Source organism: Amblyomma americanum, chromosome 1 (assembly GCF_052857255.1).
Source record: "Amblyomma americanum isolate KBUSLIRL-KWMA chromosome 1, ASM5285725v1, whole genome shotgun sequence".
Classification (NCBI taxonomy): Eukaryota; Metazoa; Arthropoda; class Arachnida; order Ixodida; family Ixodidae; genus Amblyomma; species Amblyomma americanum.
This window is the reverse complement of record NC_135497.1, coordinates 234,599,510-234,619,482: the sequence shown is the minus strand read 5'-3', so window position 1 is coordinate 234,619,482 and position 19,973 is coordinate 234,599,510. Positions and strand designations below refer to the sequence as shown.

General features: G+C 45.7%; 1 protein-coding gene across 1 annotated transcript in view; it reads left to right on the top strand.

The window, feature by feature from the left end:
• Positions 1-19,973, top strand: part of LOC144095708 (QRFP-like peptide receptor) — a 207,890-nt gene that overhangs the window by 35,089 nt on the left and 152,828 nt on the right. The gene's annotated exons all lie outside the window — the stretch shown is intronic.

Here is a 19,973-nt window from a genome sequence, read left to right as displayed (position 1 = left end):
GATCGCACAGCTTCTTTGGGTGCTTTTGAAATAAAGTGTAAGCTTTTAAAAGTCTGCTCTAGTGAACGAAATATCGATGCCCAACCTGGTGTTTCGGCAGGGCATTGTCCATTTTACTTTATATTCTCTTGCTCTGTAATTCTGTTATTTTCTTTTCTCTTCAGTATTGTCCACTGCCATCAAATTACTGCAATTGTCCGTCCTAACGCAGCACAACCCGTGCTTATATTTTGTAGCTGACTTTTTGCTGCAATCAAGGCATGATAATCGAGCAAGCAACTGTCTCAGCGCATTTTCCCTGTGTCATGTTTTCTGTAACGAATAGACGATGAAAATAAACGATCAGCGATGTGTCAGGACCCCATGGCCCTCAATCTTTTCACAGGGACAGTTATCAATGGAGCCTCGAGGCAGTTCATAGCAACGCGTCGGCCAAGGGTCTATTTTAGCATGTCGTAGCACAGTGCAGTGCCTCATTACGCGAAGGTCATACGGGCCAGGCAAGGGGGGCGGGACATCAACAAAAAATAAAAAGGCATCTCTCAGACTGGTGTGAGCAAGCTGTCAGACCGTGTCGCTGCTGTGTGATGATTTGTACTAACCTAAACAACACTAAGGGCCCTGAGACACATAGCAGTGGAAGACTGGACGAATTTCGGTCACCTGGGAAGAAGGGGACTTTATTGTGGACAGATATTTCAGTACATGGGTGTTTTTTTTTTCATTTCGTCTCCTTCATCGAGATGTAGTGGCCGGAGCCGAACCGCGACCTTGAGGTCAGCAACCGAATGTCAACGCCACTGAGCCACCGCGGTTGGGAGACCATGTTGCTCCTATTTAAAACTCTTTACTTAGAATCCAGCTATCTTTATTTTGTCACGCCAGTCATAACGCTGCCTCGGAAAGGTTATAGAAAATCGCTCAGAAAGTTATAAAACCACCGTGCTTACTTAAAATTCGGTTAAGTGCTGCACGCGAACCTCGAGATGTTTCTAGCTTCACTTGCTTAACCTAAATCGAGACTTATGAAAGCTGGTGAGTGGGTTAGCGAGAATCTTGAGTTTCGGCACGAGTAATTGGCTATAGAAGGCGAAACTACGTCAGCGCAGCAGCCGGAAAGAGTGGAGGAACAGTTTCCGGCTCCACCGGGAAATGGACGACAATAGGCGGAGAAGACACTTGTGGCTGCTCCAGCCTGGAATGAAGCTTTTGCCATATTTTTCGTTATTTTTATCTGTTTGCTTGCTCGCCTATTTCGGCGCTTCCTCAGACGACGGCCATTTCCGCTCCGCATCCGCCCTGCACCTTCCCTCTCAACCTTTTTTTTTTGGGGGGGGGGGGGATTCAATGAAGTTTGTTCGAAATTTCACTTTATAGTTGTTGCTGGAGCCCTCCAGTCAGTTGCTTGTGGCCTGAGCAAAATTTTGTTCCGCTAGCATCCGGAAGTTCTTGGACGTAGGCAGGAATATACTAGCAACAGTAGGTTAGGGCGACCGGATTCTGGCGCCACGTACAATGCGGTCCAAGCAGGGCTCGTGGGACCGGGAAGACCTGGTCTAACGAATGGCAGGGAAGCAAAATGAGTTACTTTTACATTCCTCCTTACAACAGGAGGGCGAAAACAGCGGTGAATAAAAAAAGCAAATGCTGTGTCATTCCGGAACCATGTTCCTGCTTTCGATGAAAATGGCTCTTCAAGTAGGCTCGGGCTTTGTAATCGCGCAGTATTTAAGGGAGGGGAACTGGAATACATGAAGAGAATGGTACATTAAGGAATGAGTTCTTGCAAAAGCGAGGCTTACAAAGTGTTCGATACAAAACGACAAGAAGACGTGAGTGAGCTTGCGAAACGCTACTCTCATGGCAAAAAACTGAACGTGTTCTCAGACTAAGTATAGATTCCTCAACAAGCGAAGTGAAGCACATTACGTATTTGATTTCCGTATCCATTCTAGTGCAATCTAAAAACTATATATTTATGGCAACATTCGCTAAAAATGACACAGGTTTCAACGTCAGCTGTAGCACTGCGGTGACAACAATGAAACACGCATAATCTTCAGCGAATGTTTCGGTAAGTTTTATTTCGTTACTTCCCATGCAAACACAGGCCAGCCATGAGGCTATTTGCGATGACAAACCACACCAAACTACCAGCGTGGGAGATTTCCATTATCAAACGCAACCTGATCCCATTAGCAACCCCATCGCATTAGGGCCTGCTTCTGGGAACACTGACAGGCCTCCCAGCAGTGCACTTGGCAAATTCACACGGCCAGGCCTCTTACGAGCACCCTCTGTTAGCAAGTTAACTAACAGACGCATGCAGAGAAGAATTTGGGATAACCTGTACAGGAATATAAAATCTGTGCCCGCATTAATAGTCACAACAGTGTTTACGTCGACCTGTTGGCGTTAATTTTTTTTCCTATAAATGCAAGGTCGTGCATGTGACAGCATGTCTAGTTAGGGCAGGTAGTGACCGCTGATCCGGATCATGAGAGCGAAATAACTAGAAGAATAAGAATGGGGTGGAGCGCATATGGCAGGTTCTCTCAGATCATGAATGGCAGTTTAGCTGTATCCCTCAAGAAAAAAGTATACAAGAGCTGCATCTTACCAGTGCTCCCCTATGGGGCAGAAACGTGGGAGATAACGAAAATGGTTCAGCTTAAGTTAAGGACAACGCAGCGAGCTATGGAAAGAAAAATGATAGGTGTCGTAACGTTAAGAGACCGTAAGCGGGCAGTGTGAGTGAGGGAACAAACGCGGGTTAGTGACAACCTAGTCGAAATCAAGATGAAGAAATGGGCTTGAACAGGGAATGTAATGTAAAGGGTAAGATAACCACTGGTCCTTAATGGTAACAGAGTGGATTCCAAGAGAAGACAAGCATAGTAGAGAGCAGCAGAAAGTTAGGTGGGCGGATGAAAGTAAGAAACTCGTGGGGATATGGTTGCCGCAGCTGGCAAAAGACAGAGTTATTTGGAGAGACATGGGAGAGGCCTTTGCCCTGCAGTGGGCCTAGTCAGTCTAATGATGATAGTGACGACGCCATTGGACGGCGGCTGCTGCGCAGGAGTTTTTAAGACCCGGACGGAGCCGCTGCTACAGACACTGCGAAGGTTTCGTGTGGACCACCCCCGTTTAGCGGGCGACTTCTGTACAAAATCTGATGTTGCAAACAGCTGCAAGCCTGAATGACGCTGTACGGCATGCGACTTTTAACTTGTGTGCCACAAAGTTTCTTCCCTGCGTACTACGCCATATCGAATATGAATGCCGAACAACGTCATACTTAAGACTCCATATTCATCTCTCACGCACGTGTACTCAACAGAAGAAACTGTGCAAACCTGTTAATTGAAATGTGTCATTAGCGTTCGTTATCATGTGTATGTTTTGCCGCCTTCCTTTTAACTACTATGTAGCATTTTCCCGCCTTTTGAAACTGAGAACCAAAAGCCGCCACGCAGTCGAAGACCATGCGATCGACATCGCTCAGGGGTGGAGTTTTTTTTTTTTAAGAATGTATACTGAACTTCGAAAGATCAGTTCTCGCAGACCTGCGTACAGCAGAACGGCCAACGGGTGCGCACAATCGGAATGAAAAACGCTGGAGCCACGGAAAGAATTTATTGACAAGCCGGCAGGTCTGAGGCTTAATTAAACTTTACTCAGAGCAGGAAGCCCAAGGCACACCGGAGGCCCGGTCGGCGCTGGCAATCTGCCCGCCTCCTTTCGATTCGTGTCAGTCCGAGACCCGTTCGACCGGCCCGGGTATCCCACTGTCCGCATGTTCAGATTGGATTGTATCGGCGAGCGCGTCCACTCTAGAAGCCGCCGCGCGCAGCTAATCTTAGGGGCACAATGACTGGTGTAATAGCCCGTGCCTCGAGCCAATCTTTAGCATAGCGGAATGTCGTCAGCTGCCATTGTAGTCAGATCGATTTACCAGTGAAGGAGGTCCACTGCCAGCGTTAGCAACATGGAAGCACCGGCCTGAGTGTCAGGCATAATCCGGTCTGCGTGACGCCTAAACAGGCATAAGAAGACTTAGCAGACACAAAATAAAAGCGCTGAAGACAGCTCCTTCGCAACATATAGGTTTGCAGCCTGGAGTTGAGTCGTGTTGTCCACACTTATCAGTGCCAAAAGCGCCGTGCACCTCTGTTGTCCACTCTGCTAGCAAAAAAAGGCTAAAAAAATTCGTTTCTTTTTTTTTTTGGCAGATTCTGTGCTATGAAAATTTTCAGATCCAATGGTATCTTCCATAGGGTATAGTTTCTCACATTTCTTGAGATAATGTATGCTCAAAGTTGTGTGATGGCATCAGCAGTAGCCGAAATGGTGAAGCTCTGCATCAGAGTCGGAACTGCTGAAACCTCAAGCAAGCGTTGGTGGCTTTGCTGTGCTTTCATTATAATACGCGATTGAAAAACTTGTCTGATTTAGGGGCGGGAGTTTGGACACACACCAAAACGAAATAACTGACAAGTTTGCACCTAAAATCTGCGGCGTGGTAGCTCTGAAACTTCTCTTTCATATCTCTCGCTTCCGCTACTTGCTTATTCAAACTACCGAAACTCGAAATTTCCAAACAAGCACTTTAGAAAAAAAAATTCTGTCTTTGAGCTGAAATTGGGTAACAATATATGAGCTAGTCCCCGGGAGGGATCTCATTCTGCTATGCTTCAATACATCGTCGTCACCGGCGCCCGATCTAGCGAAGTGGGGATCAGAGACATCATTTTGAAGCCATCCATCACGGGAGGAAAAAAACAGAATATAGGCAGAGCGCCCCCTTTTTAGTGCCACCCGTTGAAGACAGCAGGAATGGAAGAAGTTTGCGGTAGTTGGGCGCATGGGCTAAAATAGTACGCACTGCAAGTTCGGCGCAAGCCTCTAATTTCTGCCGAAGCAAGATAATCCACTAGATCACAAGTTTCCCTGTGTCAGTACCAAACTAAAACGCAACAAAAATGTTATTTTTATAGCGCCACTTGGGTGAGTCCAAAAATGGTTTTCCGCCAAGATATATTGAGACACCATGCATATGGACTGCCAGGGTAACAGTCGTTGGAGCATATTTTCAGATCGAAGCAGCAATCAGTCGCACAAGTTGTGCTTGTCACCGTGCGTCTGTCTTAATTGCGAACATGAATATAGGCTAGATACGAATTTAATGCGAACTGCGCTCTTCGAATATCGAATTTAATATCGAATAACGAAGCTGAAATGCGTATCTTTGAAATGACATTTGTGCGTTGACATGCAGGCGCGTTGAGTTTTTGTTAAAGAAGTGTCTTATAAGCCTTAACGCCAAAGAAATTTTCCGGATCTTTAGGGAAACTGCACGAATTTTTGAGAATTCCGCGCTATTCAAGGATACAAATCTATATAGGCTGCAGGTAAAGCGCGCCAAGTGTTATCGCCCTTGCATTTAAAATAATGACGTACTCGACGAATAAATTTCTGGCTTCTTCTCAAAGCACGATAGGAATGTGGAGAAACTTGATGTGTCGTCACGGAAGGTACCTAAGATTTCAAATTTCCGCTGCCGTCAACCACACCCTGCCGTGCCTCGTTGAATGCTACCAAACAACGCTCGGCGGTCTTTGCCTTCGGTGACGTTGGTTTTTTTTTTCCTTGAAAGCAAGCGTATATGGGTTGGAAATGTACCGGTGCCGTCGATGACGTCATGATGCGCTCCCCACTTGGCGCTGTGCGCTGCGGAGAAACTTCAAGGGCATCGCGATTTTAATCGGCGATTACGTTACCATTTAAAATGCTGGCCCGAAAAGACTCTGCATGCTGTACCTGGAAGTTTCACACATTCGACCCCTTTAAACTCGTCGATTTCTTAAACCTATGCAGTCGCCCTTTAAGAGCTCAGGTTCGAGCATGATGCTGCTTACGACAACACTGTCTTTTCTGTTTCGCAGAACTCCCAGAGATGCAGTGCAGAAAAAAAACAACTATAGATTGCAGTACCATGATCATTTTTGAAGCATACTCAATCCTAGCTTGTCCAAAGCAAAAATAGCATGAAAAAATAAAAAAAGCTTTCTGTGCGGCAAAGCGAAATACCTTCTCATCAGGCGCTGCCTACCGAACTTCTGCACATCTCGCCACACGAAAAAAAAAAATCCAACCGCTCTAATGGTCGGTTCTAATCCAGCATGTCCATGACGTCCTGAGAGAGGAGTAGTAGACTCAATGCGTGCAGCTTGAGCTGGGGAAAAAAAAGAAACTTTATCTATGTAGTATTGAACAGAGTAGCAGTATTACCAGCACAATATAGTTAATAGCCGTGTGGCTACACTGAATTATGAACAGGTTCATAGTTATAGAGTGAGGAGAGTTGAAACTCACGTAACTTTTTGTTAGCTTGAGATGCTTGCACGCAACTAGTGAAGACAACACTCTTCGGGCTGCCTCCGGAGGACCTTGCTTATCTGTGCATCCTTTCGCGTGTCGCCACATACTACGTGCGCAAGCACAAGTACACGCGCAATTGTAGAGTTCCATTGCAGGTGAAACAAGCTCCTTCTGTCGTAAGTACAAAAAAACAGTGATATACAGCAACGCTGTAAGCTTGCAATTCTATAGCGCCATACTTGAGGTCTTTTTGTCAATAAACTCTAACGTTTCCTTTCCCCACGGGAGCTTCCTAACACGCAGTACACCACATGTGCGGCGGCTTTGAGACCAGCGCCACCTTAAAATTTTACTAACAGTTTTTTTTTTTCTGGCCGTACGTCTCCCCTGGTCTCTCCGGTTCGCAGTCAGCTAAGCGAAATATTCCTAGTGCTTTATGCATTGAGTCGGCGAAGTACTAGAAACTTGATTGCGCAGTTGAAATGTATACGCGAAAAAACAGGACAGTGTATGGTGTCTCCGTATTGCTGTGTCGCTGTTGGTGAAGAAGCCGAAAACCTAATGCGTCCTTGAGTGCTTACAAACATTTTATTTCTACTGAATATATGTTTCATTTAGATATGAACGCACTGAAAACTACGAGAAGTGAAGCCGCGCACGTGGCCCACTGTTTTTCGCTTTGCAGGAAAAAAAATCACTATTCTCAGACGCATTCAATACTGCAATGCATCAGGGACGTCGTAAATTGTGACTAAATTTGCTCACCAAACCGTTACACGTAGCCAAAATCCTCGCGAAAAAATTATCCTATTCATTTATTTCTTGGCTACAACGAAAACCGCTAAGGAGAGTACCGGCAGTGGGAGCTACAAATAATAATAATAATAATAATAATAATAATAATAATAATAATAATAATAATAATAATAATAATAATAATAATAATAATTGGTTTGGTGGAAAGGAAATGGCGCCGTATATGTCATATATTGTTGGACACCTGAACCGCACCGTAAGGGAAGGGATAAAGGAGGGAGTGAAAGAAGAAAGAAAGAATGAGGCGCCGTAGTTGAGGGTTCCGGAATAATTTCGACCACCTGGGGATCTTTAAAGTGCACTGACATCGCACAGCATACGGGCGCCTTAGCGTTTTGCCTCCATAAAAACGCAGCCGCAATGATTACATCTTCAGTGCTGTGGCACGTGTGCGTACTATAGAAGCGTAAGGACCGCATGCGACTGCTTCCGCATTCCTTTTACCTGCCACCTGTAGACAGCACTAGCGTTCCCACTCGTGTAAGGGGCACGTGACACATACACGCGCGCGCAGTAACGTATCAGAGGGCAGTAAATGCAGGCGTTCCCGGTACGAATTCTTGCCGCCTTCTCGATCGAAGGAAGCGCTGATATTACCGAACTGCCAGAATTAGAAGCGCCCTAACTCAGAGGCGAGCCTATTTAACCGAGGCTCTGCTGTCCCACTTTTTCTTTTGCTGAGAGCATTTTTCTGACGCATGTTTCGTCGCGAAGCTCCATTCATCAACCGATGAAATTAAGTTAGGCAAACTGCCGTGTGCAGCTGTCACACTCCAGTCGGACATCGACCGTCGCCGTCAAGGACAAATTCTGGGCTAATCCAATCAACCGAAACCAGGGTTGACTCAAACAGGTATTCAGTAAGCATAACGTCTGTCTACAGTCGAAGCGTGTAAACTTGGACGAGAGGCGTACAAAATTTGGCCATCATTCTTTACGCTACAATCCTTGGGACTGTGTGTAGTTCAGGAATTTCAGGCCGAATGTTCTTGACTTTAGATTTATTTGTATACATATGTCAAAGATAACGGCCGGCATTTAGCGCCATACTCGCAGGCTTATTTGACTATTTGCGGTTTGAATTTAACGTCTGGTAGCCCAAGCTTGTGGGCCTATGATCATCTCGTTCATTTATGAGTTACACCGTAACGGCACAGGCAATGTTATGCGAGCCATCGTTTTCATCTCCATGGAACGTTGAAAATCTCGGCATTACCGACGTGTTTTCGTTCTTCTTACCTCAATACGAAAGAAAATCAAAGACAATACCAGATCTGAAAGCGCTCTTTCCTATCAGACACCAAAAGAAATGCTTTCTGGCCTACACGACACAATATAAGATGACAGCAGCCGTCACTGAGCGAGAAAAGGGAGACGGTATTGGTAAGATGCCCAAAATGGTTGACATTTTTAGCATTAGGGCAGTTTGCAGGCCAGAAAGTTTTAGAAATAGCAAAAATGGAAGTTACATATTGGTACGGCTAAGACGAATACATTTATGTAATTCAATTTTAATTGAAACCGTCTTTTTAAACCCAGAGCTCGCGCATAGCAACTGGGAAGCCTTTAGCAGTGGTGCAGTGGCTAAGGCGTTCTGCTGCTGAGCTTCAGGTCTCAGGATCGAATCCCAGTTAGGTTATCTGCACTTCCATTAGGGTGAAATATAAAAAAGCATGTTTGTGCTGTGCGACGTTAGCGCATGTTAAATAAACTCCAGGTAGCTGTAATTACCCAGGAGCCTTTCTTTAATATGCAGCTGTTGGACTTCATATATGCACGGTGTTTCACATAATCTTTTACAAACTTTTCTAAAACAGGCTTTTCGAGTGAGTAGAGCGCTTTTATCGACATAGCACTGTAAGCGGTGTACTGTGTAAGCGGTGTACAATTACTGTTAGGTTCCTTAATTATTGAAATACATGTAGGCCACCGTAATATTCATATCTGTTTTTAGAATTTCTAAAATGCGGTTATCCTTTGCGCAGTTGCCCAACAAATTTTGGCTACATCGCGCCAAAATACATGAGCTTTAGAGACGCTAGCAGGCAAAGCAACCTCTCCAGTGCACGTAACTTGTCGAAATAGCCAATATTTCTTGAGCCATAGCGCCGAGGGTAAACGCGTTTTCAAAATTCTAAAAACTGATATGGATATTACTTACAGTGGGCTACACGCCTCTAAATGATTAGGGACCCTAAAGATAATAGTTAGAAAGTTAACTATTCAACATTAGTTAACCAGTCTGCTGGTTAGCGCGTCTTAGCTATATTCTGATGTACTACACCGCGGACAATGATATTCTGAATAAAGTGCTTTATTTTGAAAAATTGTGTAGTTTTGGGTGAAACGGCCTGTATATGTGAGTATACACCGGGTGTTTCAGCGAACACTTTCAAAAATTTGCAAAAATATGCTTTCTAGGGTAAAGATATGGATTTTGCGCCATAGTACTACCAGTGTTGGCGGACACCAGAAAACGAATGAATCGGAATAAGTAGTAAGCTGGGTGACTAATTTTGAAGAATTAACTTTTTAACTAGCAGAGTTAGGTGCATACTTGCAATTAGAGATTTGTAGCCGGCCATTAGTAATAGCCATATCAGTTTTTAGAATTTCGAAAACGCGCTTATCTTTGGCGGTGTAACTCGACAAAATTTGGCTTATTCGACTGGTTACGTGCACTTCAGGGGTTGCTTTTTCCTGCATGCTTTCGAAAGCGATTGTATTTGTGCACGATGTAGCCCATTTTTGTAGAGCCAGGCTTTATGCAAGAGAAAAGGAAGGACAAAATTGTGAAAGACCGTTTGCGACGGATTTTCACGAAGGTTTTTTTTTTTTGTCATATATTTCAAAAGGTCTGTCGAAGTCTCTAAATGGACCGAGAGGAACATTGCATCATATTTCGCACATATAGTTACAGACAATTGTCAGTACAGTTGTCTTGCTGCTCTGAACTCGTTGATTGGCTCGGTGTGCTGAATGGGTTCGTACTAGATCTCCGTAATAAAGACATCTTTTTCAACAAAAAATTATGGAAGTATGTTTATCCCTCCAAAAAACCTAGTAATGATAGTCTACGGCATGCGATCGACAGGCAACACTGTAATGCAGCATTCTCTTGCAAAGAAATATAAAGAAAGAAAATATAGAGAAAATACAAAGAAAAAAAAAGCAAGCACAGGGGAAACTACTATCACCGTTTCAGAGAGGACGCTCGTAACTTCCTTCCTTCCATCCACCTCTTTATTGTCCTCTTTTCATTCAAGACTTCTTCAAGGTGCCTGGATGCCAGGCGCTGGCATCGGAGCGGCCTAGCTTTCGTCAGTTTTTTCTCGGAAGTCTGTGATGTAGGCCGTAATTACTGCCTGCAGCTTTGCACCAATCACAATTAGAAATCAGTGTTTATTGCTACGTCGTGGGAAACGTTGTGTCCATTTCGACTGACCTCCATCCGCCAGCCGCGCTTGGATAATGCGCAGATGCTAGACACGGGTGTGGGAAGAATAGGAAACGGTCTGTCTCCATACTATGGAAAAAAGTGGCCTCACGCACCTTTATGGCGAAATTCACAACACTGGTGGTTATGAGTCCATGCTCGACAGCCAAAGGGGCTTCACTGCAAAGTATTGATTGGTCTTCTGCGTTAAAATGCAAATATGGACAGCGCCGCAGACAGTTATTTGTCTTTTCCGGTAACCAGCACTAACCTCCGACTAAAATATTTTATGCCTAGTCAAAGTTTACCGATCAACGAATTTGTTCTGTTTCGTTCTTTCACACTTATGAGCCCAGCCCACGTACTAATCCAGGAATTAATGTTAAACTTTCTATGCAACGAAAATAATCTCAAGGGCGTAGACAGAGGAGTGTGTGTGCATACCTCGCTATCCAGAAGCTCTCGCGGGAAAAGGAACTAATTGTCTAGACGAACAATCTATATTGAGACTATTTTTTTATTATTATTGCAGAAATTAGGGACTAAGCCTCATTTTTTTTCTAGCAAAAAGGAGAACCTAAGTATTTCTCTGCACCTACGCTTTATCATTCAAGTGGTATTAATCAGAACATTACCCTTTCCTATTATAGATTTATTGCCCAAGACTGCTTAAGAGCTGCGCTGCTTAGAATTCCAGGAACACAGGCACGGTGAGTGGAGACAAACAAGATAGGTTTAGCCTATTAACCACTCTTAGTCTTCGTTCACTCTGCTCGTTTCCTTGTAATCCCAAGCAGCGCAGCTCTGTTACAGCGATGTTACAGCTGGCCCATACGCAGTCCCTTTTCTCTGGCTCCACGGCTGTACCCTGTGGCGCTTGAGTTAAAGCGGCCTGAAACACGCGAATGTCCGCTTTTTACTTAAACTTAGCCGGAACCTCAACACGGACGACCTTCTGATAAGATAAGCATGAAGGCGCATTATTGATCACATAACTGCCGTAGCTTCAACTTGACTTGAAGGATACTTACTGCCTTGGTCGAGTGTGCAGAGTAGTATTGTCAGAACGTTAGAAATTACAGGAAGCATGATGCGTGTGCGTGCACATGCGCGCGCGTGTGTGTGTAAGCAGAACGTTCAGTTGGGCGAGTTGTTACATATGCATCTTTTGTAAAACAGCGCGAACAACTATATCAGCTCCCATCAAACTAAAGCAGTTATGTCCGGCGATCCAAAGGGAGAAAGAACCGTCGGAAAAAAGGAACGGTTGTGGCACCGCGAACAGAGACAAGATCGTCGCTTGTCGCGAAGGGGTTGTGTTCCAGATTCCACTCCCCTGCGGAGTCTGGTACATTGGGCAGACAGGACGGTGCTTCAATAAAAGGTTGCAAGAGCACAGAAAAAATCTATAAAACAACATTGAACTTTGATATTTGGCGAGGCACTGTAAAAAGTGTGAAATAATGAAAAAGAAAAGGAAAAAAATGCACAGCCATGTGGCGCAGCACAAAGGTGTTTTACAAAAAACGCGCGCGCGCGTGTGTGTGCGTGTGCGTGCGTGTGTGTGTGTGTGCGTGCGTGCGTGCGTGCGTGTGTGTGTGTGTGCGTGCGTGCGTGCGTGCGTGCGTGCGTGTGTGTGTGTGTGTGTGTGTGTGTGTGTGTGTGTGTGTGTGTGTGTGTGTGTGTGTGTGTGTGTGTGTGTGTGTGTGTGTGTGTGTGTGTGTGTGTGTGTGTGTGTGTGTGTGTGTGTGTGTGTGTGTGTGTGTGTGTGTGTGTGTGTGTGTGTGTGTGTGTGTGTGTGTGTGTGTGTGTGTGTGTGTGTGTGTGTGTGTGTGTGTGTGTGTGTGCGTGTGTGTGTGTGTGCGCGCGCGCGCGCGCGCGCGTGTGCGTGTGTGTGAGCGCGCGCGCGCGCATGCGCGTGTGCGTGCAGTTGATATGTAAAGGTTGAAATGAAAGAAGTAGATGGCAAGATGTTTCGTGACAGTATGAAAGTAAGAGAGCATCAAATCCAGCACGAAAACACGCAAAACGAGTCCGCGAATGTAGTTAGTTCACTTCGTGACATACACCTATACTGCAGTTTCAGACGGTTGTGCGACTTCATACCCATCCGTATAATCCCCAAAAAACGCATGCTTGAAACGTCCTTCGTCAAAACTAAGCTTCAATCCGTTTCATTACGCATCCAGGCGCGCCAAATACTTTGGCACTCGGGCTCATTCCAGCAGCATGCTAATATCGGTCCACAGTGCTAAATCCCGACGCTGTGGGACTCACGGGAATTTATTCGTCCGCTGGATGAAAGAAACTAAGAATGAATGCGTCTGGCTCGTGCACTATAGTATACTTAAGTGGAGTTCTGGGCCGGACATCGCGGTTGTATATGGCGTTAGGGGGCGCATTCTGTGCCAGCGGTTCGGTAGTAAGCATTGTTTGTGCATGGAAAGAACTAATGAGGGGTTTACGAATGCTGTTCGGGGTAAACAGGAGCATTTTATCTGTTTGCAAAAAACAAATCCATAGCTATATTTTACGGGAGTTTTTTAATGCAAAGTGCATCTAAGGGCTGCTCCCCGAAGTTTGTCCGTTCTAGAAAATAAATCTCGAATGTGCGCAAACTTTCGACCTTCATAATAAGCTGGAGAAATGCACCCAGAGGTGTGAGGGGGAAGGGGCGTCGTGAATGATATTATTATTACTGTCTCAAAGAGTAATTTGCAAGTTAATAATTTTACTTGCAGTACATTAACAAGATAATCACCACGAGGTGGTCACCACAATCCCCCCCACTACATGACGAGTATCTCTTGGCACAAAAAAAAGACACAACAGCTTCTCACAGTCGCCGTCAGCGTTCACAGAGAGCCGCTAAGCACGGCGTTCGAAGCACCGCGCACTCGGGTATTAGTGTGAAGCGTAGTTTTTTCTCTATTTTCACTTTCATACGCTTCAACAAGTGTACCTTTTCAACACCGGTCCTAGAAAGCGGTTAACCGTCGCTAAGATCTCGGCAAAGGTACGCAATGTTGTTTCCCAGGTCATTGAAATTTTCTCTTTGTAGGTTGATCAGAGCCTGACGAACAGATCAAATACCACACAAAAAGCCACTCTGATCGAGCAGAAGACGCGTACATGAATGCGAATTTCAAAACAAGAAGCAGAATGGCAAAATATTTAGGCCAGCAGAGTGAACGTAATTTGCGTTTAAAGACCGCGGAAAACGTCGATGTATGCGCTCGTGTAGCCCCACTAAAGTGAAGAGAGCAAAACGAGAGTTGTGAACCCCCCATACATTACCGGTGGGGCGAGGCCTCGATTCCTGCCACAAATGTGTCTTCCGTGAAGCGGAGTAAAACAGGGAAGTTCGCTGCGCACTCCACGAAGTTCCAAAGAACAGAGAGACCGCATTTGCTTTTCACACAAAGTATCTGTGTGACTCAGGTGTCCAGTGATTTTCCACGTTCTCAGGGGTGAAGCGGATCGGACAAAACAAGAGGCACATCACAAAGTTCGTCACGTGAAAAAGCTGGGCGTCGTCCACGCCGTCGTCCTTCTCCTTGCACTAGCGATCGGGTATGCTGTAGCATCTCGTAAGTTGAGAACTATAGACGATTAGTTTCTCTCTATACCTCGCATTTAATTGGTTTAATTGCTTTTAATCAGTCAATGTAGCCGCCCGCCGTAGCCGCGGTGTTACTTGTGTAGGCTAAACTGGTTGGGGCGCGAATTAAGGGCAGGATGCCTTATTACTTTTCGGAACTTTTAATTAACAAAGTAATTTGCGAGTGATTACGTGTGTGCGTACATGTCCTGCGTTCATCCATCTTGCCTCTGGCTCCTTCCTCTTCCTCCCCAGGGTTGCTGGTCGCCTTCCTCGCCAGGGTTGTCAGACGACTGCACTCTTTCCGCTGCGCACGCTCGTCGCGCAACGACAAGCGGCGCGCACGCTTTGAAATATTGGAAGACAAGGGTTTATTTCGAAGGCAGCGTTGCTTGGCGCAGTTTAGGCATGCTGCGTTTTTGCCTACAGCCCGCGTCGCTACAGACCGCAGCGCCGCCTTTGTTTGCGAACATCACGCTTGTATATTCGCGACTTTCACGAAATCGACGCCATGCTGTGGAAGCACCGCGAACTACTATAAGAAGGGCCGCGCGTAGGACCACGCCATCTGCTCTGTTGCGCCAGTGGTTCGCCGGCACACTGCGACATAGGCGTCAGAGTTTTGCTGTAAAAATATATCTGAGGAGCCCTGTTAGATGGAGAGAAAGAGAGAGAAAATACTTTATTAAAGAGCGATATATTAGGCGCTCGAAGTATCCCGGGAATATAGAGCACCAGATAGCACTGGTCGTCCAATCAATTGGTCCGACGCCAGCCAGGTACTCGAGGTAGCGGGGGGGGGGGGGGGGGGAAGAGAAAAAAAGACTGGAAGTGCAGTGGGTGTTTCCAGGCTGATGATATAGAATAGCGGGTAAGTGTCGCTGCGCGAATTTACTGCTGCCAGCAATCCAGGAATAGCACGGGGACAAGAAGTTCGCACCCTGTGCAGTGGAACGCTTGCATGACCATGACAGCGCTGTTCCCATCAGGCACCGAACCTCTGTCTGTGAAGAGATGATTTACGCGTACCTGCTTAAATACGAGGCTTTATTGGTTAACAGCCATTGCTGAGTTCACAGAACTCAGCGCGGGGGGTTTTGTGCATCCATGTCCCTGTAATACATGCCTTAATGTCCCTGTAATACAGGCCTTATTACGTCGTGCGTGTAAAGTGATTTGTTATCTACGTTGAGGGGGGGGGGGGTTGGAAGGGGCCAGGAGAAGGGGAAGGGGAGGTATTTATTCGAGCTCCATTTCGTTATAGTTATTTTTGCACTTCGTTATAGCCCTATGCCATCGCTGTGACTGGAAACATGCACTCAGACGAGCGGATGGTAAGAAACCGAATAGAATCGGACGAAAAGGTTTCATCGTAGCGGCCTTATATTCATTGCGTGTCTTTCATCGACTGCTTGCGAACAAACATAGAAAGCAAGGCGCGGTTGCTCTGAAAAAAAATAAATAGTGCGCGAGAAAGGCGACCTAATTGCTCTTGCTTTGCTCCTGTACGTATAATTAGAAACCTATATTCGTATCTAAAGTAGCACGTGGTCATTAACATTTATGCGCAAGAGAAAACGCAAAACGGAGGCAGCTTCAGCAGCTAGAACTCATGCAGCAGTGAGAGCATTTTTAGCTTGTTTTCTGCGCAACCCTCATGAGAGTCCCTAATTCTTTCTTGCAAGTGGTGCTAAATGCAAAAAAATAAAAACTGCACTTCTAATTCTGTCATACACCCGTTGTACAAGTCCACAACGTCGATGTTACTGATATTAAGTTCTCTCCGAAGCGCATGTCCACTCTCGCCCGCTCCGCAATCACGCCAGCCGTTTTCACATGCCACCTGATCATTTCTTCCTTTCCCCTTTAGTCATTTTACTCCGTCGATTAACGAAACACTAACTCATGCGAGGTCGCCACCATCGACAACCAAACGCGAGCTTATCGCGGCATTTTAAAACAAGCGCGATTCTATCTAGGCTGCTCCCAGAAGCAGTCCGCCGTAGCACCTCCTTTTTGAATAAACTGAAGCGCCCCCTCTCGGTCGTGAAAATCGCCAATAGGAGCGCCACAGTTAACTTCCGGTTACTTCCGGTGAGTGACTACAGGTAACCTCCTGAGCGCGCGTCACGCCAGAATCCTAAACTGCAGGACCGTTTGCCGTCCTGTTTTCCGCTTACCAGGCTAGGCAGGCGGGCTGCATGCGAGTGTAGGAGGCGCGGAAGGTGCGCTGGGTTATCGCCGTTGATCTCCATTTATATCCAACGATTGAAATTACGTTGTTGCGCGTCTGTTGCTTTGAGGAGCGCTCGCCGGAATGACAGCGAAGAATAATCGTCTAGATAGGGATAAATGCGGAAGCGCATACGAAAGTTGCTTTAGGCTTTTACAAGAATTGTGTTCTTTCCATTTTCGCAACCATGAAAATCGGATGCGCGTTAAAATTCCGGCCACACAATAATCTGCAAATTAGGGTTAGATGTTTATAATGATGTAAAGCGAACTAAACGCTTTTGCTTTTGCAGGACGCGGACCAGTTGCAGGTTTGCTTGTCCATCCAACAAAGGAGCTTAGGATTCCCTTTTGAAGCGCAAAAAAATCAAATGTGCCCGCGTCGGGGCACTGCCTCAGATTATGTACTAACACTTTTCTCGCATCTTATATACCGCACGCGTATTGTAACATTGGTCGCGCCAACGTTTTGCAGACAACCAATTTTGTTGCAGCTCGAATTTTAGCATTCTGCTAGTGTGAACCAGCTTCTTATTAACCTTATGATTGGTGGGCATAACACGTGACATCTATCCGGACTATGGCCAGCATCCAGTGAGATATCCTGTTGTGTTGCCGCTGAGAGCTAAATTAAAACCCGTCTGAACAATTTCTTGAAAGCAAGCAATATTAGGAAGAAATGTGTTATACAGAAACATCAGCAAAGTGCGCGAAGAGCAGGAGGCGTACTATAGAAAGCAGTCGGGGGCGCGCATTGGTGCGCATGCGCCAATTTTATCGGGCAAGCCATTTCAACCTCCAGTATGGGAGCACCGCCAAGCACGGAATGTTTCAAGCCAGGGCTGTTTTGACAGCTGATTATTTGTGGTTGGCTGAGGAAATAAAAAAATGAGTGGTTCCCGAGAACTGATCGGTTAAGTGTCTTCCGAAGCGCCACAGTTTATGAATAATGGTTTGCGAGAATTTTGGGCAGCTAACAAGTGTAAATTCATAACTATTATCTAAATGTATTTTGCAATCAAGTTCTGAAATACAGAAGCAAAGGGTAGCTTTCAGCTAGAATATAAAGCTTTCCTGATTACTTAGCATGATTCCATTTATTCACGCTTGGCTAAGTTGAGGACGACGCAGCACACCATATGTGAGCAACAGGCAGCTAGAAAGTCGCTTGTCATTCATGCATTGTGTTGCTGAGAGATTTTAGCAATTCCAGCCTGGCCTGTGAGCTTTGCATGTCTTGTACATTGCAATGCTTTATTATTTGCACATAAAATACACTGAAGCGGCTGAAGAGTTCTACACATATCTGTTCTGTAGGCAAAGTAACCCGAACCTTAAGGAGAGAGACAGTAGAGCACAGCGATGGGGCATCCCGCCAGAAACGAATGAGGAAGTAAAGAAAGCCTTAGGAGCAATGGAGAATGGGAAAGAAGCTGGTGGCGATTATGTAACAGCAGATCTGTTGAAGAACGGAGGGGAGATTGTGCTAGAAAAACTAGACACCCAGTATACATAATGCGTTGTGACCTCGAGCGCACCAGAATCTCGGAAGAACGATAACATTGTCTTAATTCTTCATAAAGAAGACGTCAAGGACTTGAAAAATTACAGAGCGATCAGCTTGCTGTCCGTTGCCTACAAGGTATTTAGTAAGGTAATCACTAATAGAGTCAAGACAACTTTAGACTTCAAACAACCAAATGATCAGCCAGGCTTTCGTCAAGAATACTCGACAATACACCATAATCACACTATCAATCAGGTGACAGAGTAATGCGCAGAATATAACCGACCCCTATATGTAGCCTTCATTGATTACGAAAAAGCATTTGACACAGTGGAAACCTCAGCTGTCAGGAAGGCACCGAGGAATCAGCAGCCTTATGGGAAAATACTGCAAGATATCTACCGAGGGTGCACAGCTGCCACATCCTTTATAAACTCAGCAATACAATTCCAATAAGGAAGGGTGTCTGGCAGGAAGACACGTCCGCGCCAATGCTATTCACCGGCTGTTTAGAGATGTTCCGAAGCCTGGATTGAGAACAGTTGGGGATAAGAGTTAATGGAGACTACCGTAGTATTCTGCGATTCGCTGACGACATTGCCTTGCTGAGTCACTCATGAGATAAACTGCAAGGCACGATTATTGAGTTAGGCAGAACAAATTGGTGGGTCTAAAAATTATCATGTAGAAAACCATAGTAATGTTCAACAGTTCGCAATTGGTAGCGAGGTGCTGGAGGTAGCAAAGCAATACGTCAACATAGGGCAGGTAGTATCCGCTCACCTACGGTGCATAAACCTGAAGGCTGACGAAAAGGATTCAGCTTAAGTTAAGGACAACGCAGCGAGCTATGGAAAGGAAAATGATAGGTGAAACGTTAAGAGACGGGAGGTGGGCAGAGTGGGTGAGGGAACAAACGCGGGTTAATGACATCCTAGTCGAATTCAAGAGGAAGAAATGGGTTTGGGCAGGGCATGTAATGCGAAGGCAAGATAACTGCTCGTCCTTGAGGGTAACGGAGTGGATTCCAAGAGAAGGCAAGCGTAGCAGGGGGCTGCAGAAAGTTAGATGGGCGGGTGAGATTAAGAATTTTTCGGGGATACGGCGGCCGCAGATGACAAAGGACAGGGTTAATTGGAGGAACATGGATGAGGCCTTTACCCTGCAGGGAGCGTAGTCAGGCTGATGACGACAACGATGATGATGATGTTTTTCCTCAGAAGGAAAACCATCGGTGCAAAGTAGCACCTGCAATCGAAAAGGCACCCAAGTTCATTTTGCGAAGTTCGCGAAACTTATGCTCTTACGGAGAAAACCAGACCCTTCTGATACTCTTATAGCTAAGTGCCGAAATAATTTGTTTTGAAGCACGTCAGGTTCGCTTAACTGCCTCCTCAAAGGCGAGGTTGCGGGTGTGTACTCAGCCAGCGTGACGCTTTTTGCGATCCGTTGACCTTCGCGATACGAAATACTCAGGTCTGCATGGTTCATTTTTGCTCGCTTTTTTTTTTAAATTTGATATAAATGTTCGCCTGTTTCTTCCCCTGCTCAATAATAACGTCTAAAGACAGGCAAGAATAAGTTTAGAACGAAGGTGCGCCGCCTCTTTCCGTGAATAGTGCACTATCCCGTGCTTATGTTCTTCCTATATTGCACTTCACGGAAAAAACAGGCGACCTCGGAACTCCGCAATATCGTAACACCCATGACAGAAACGGGTGCGGCAGATAGCATTCGGGCAGGAAGTTGCGCACAGTGAAATCGCTCGACGCACATCGCTCGATTCCTCGCAACGATGGGGAATGGGGCCTCGGAATGAACCTGTAAGCGCTGCCGTGACGCTTTTCTCTGTTGGTGAAATGGAAAAGAATCCTAGCCGCATTTAGATTGCACGCATTTCACCCTTCTATTCCCCTCTGATTTTCCTTGCCCTTCATCCCATTTTTCTTTTTTTAAGAAAACCTTCGATGTAGAAATGGGCCCCGTATGTGATGGGTGAA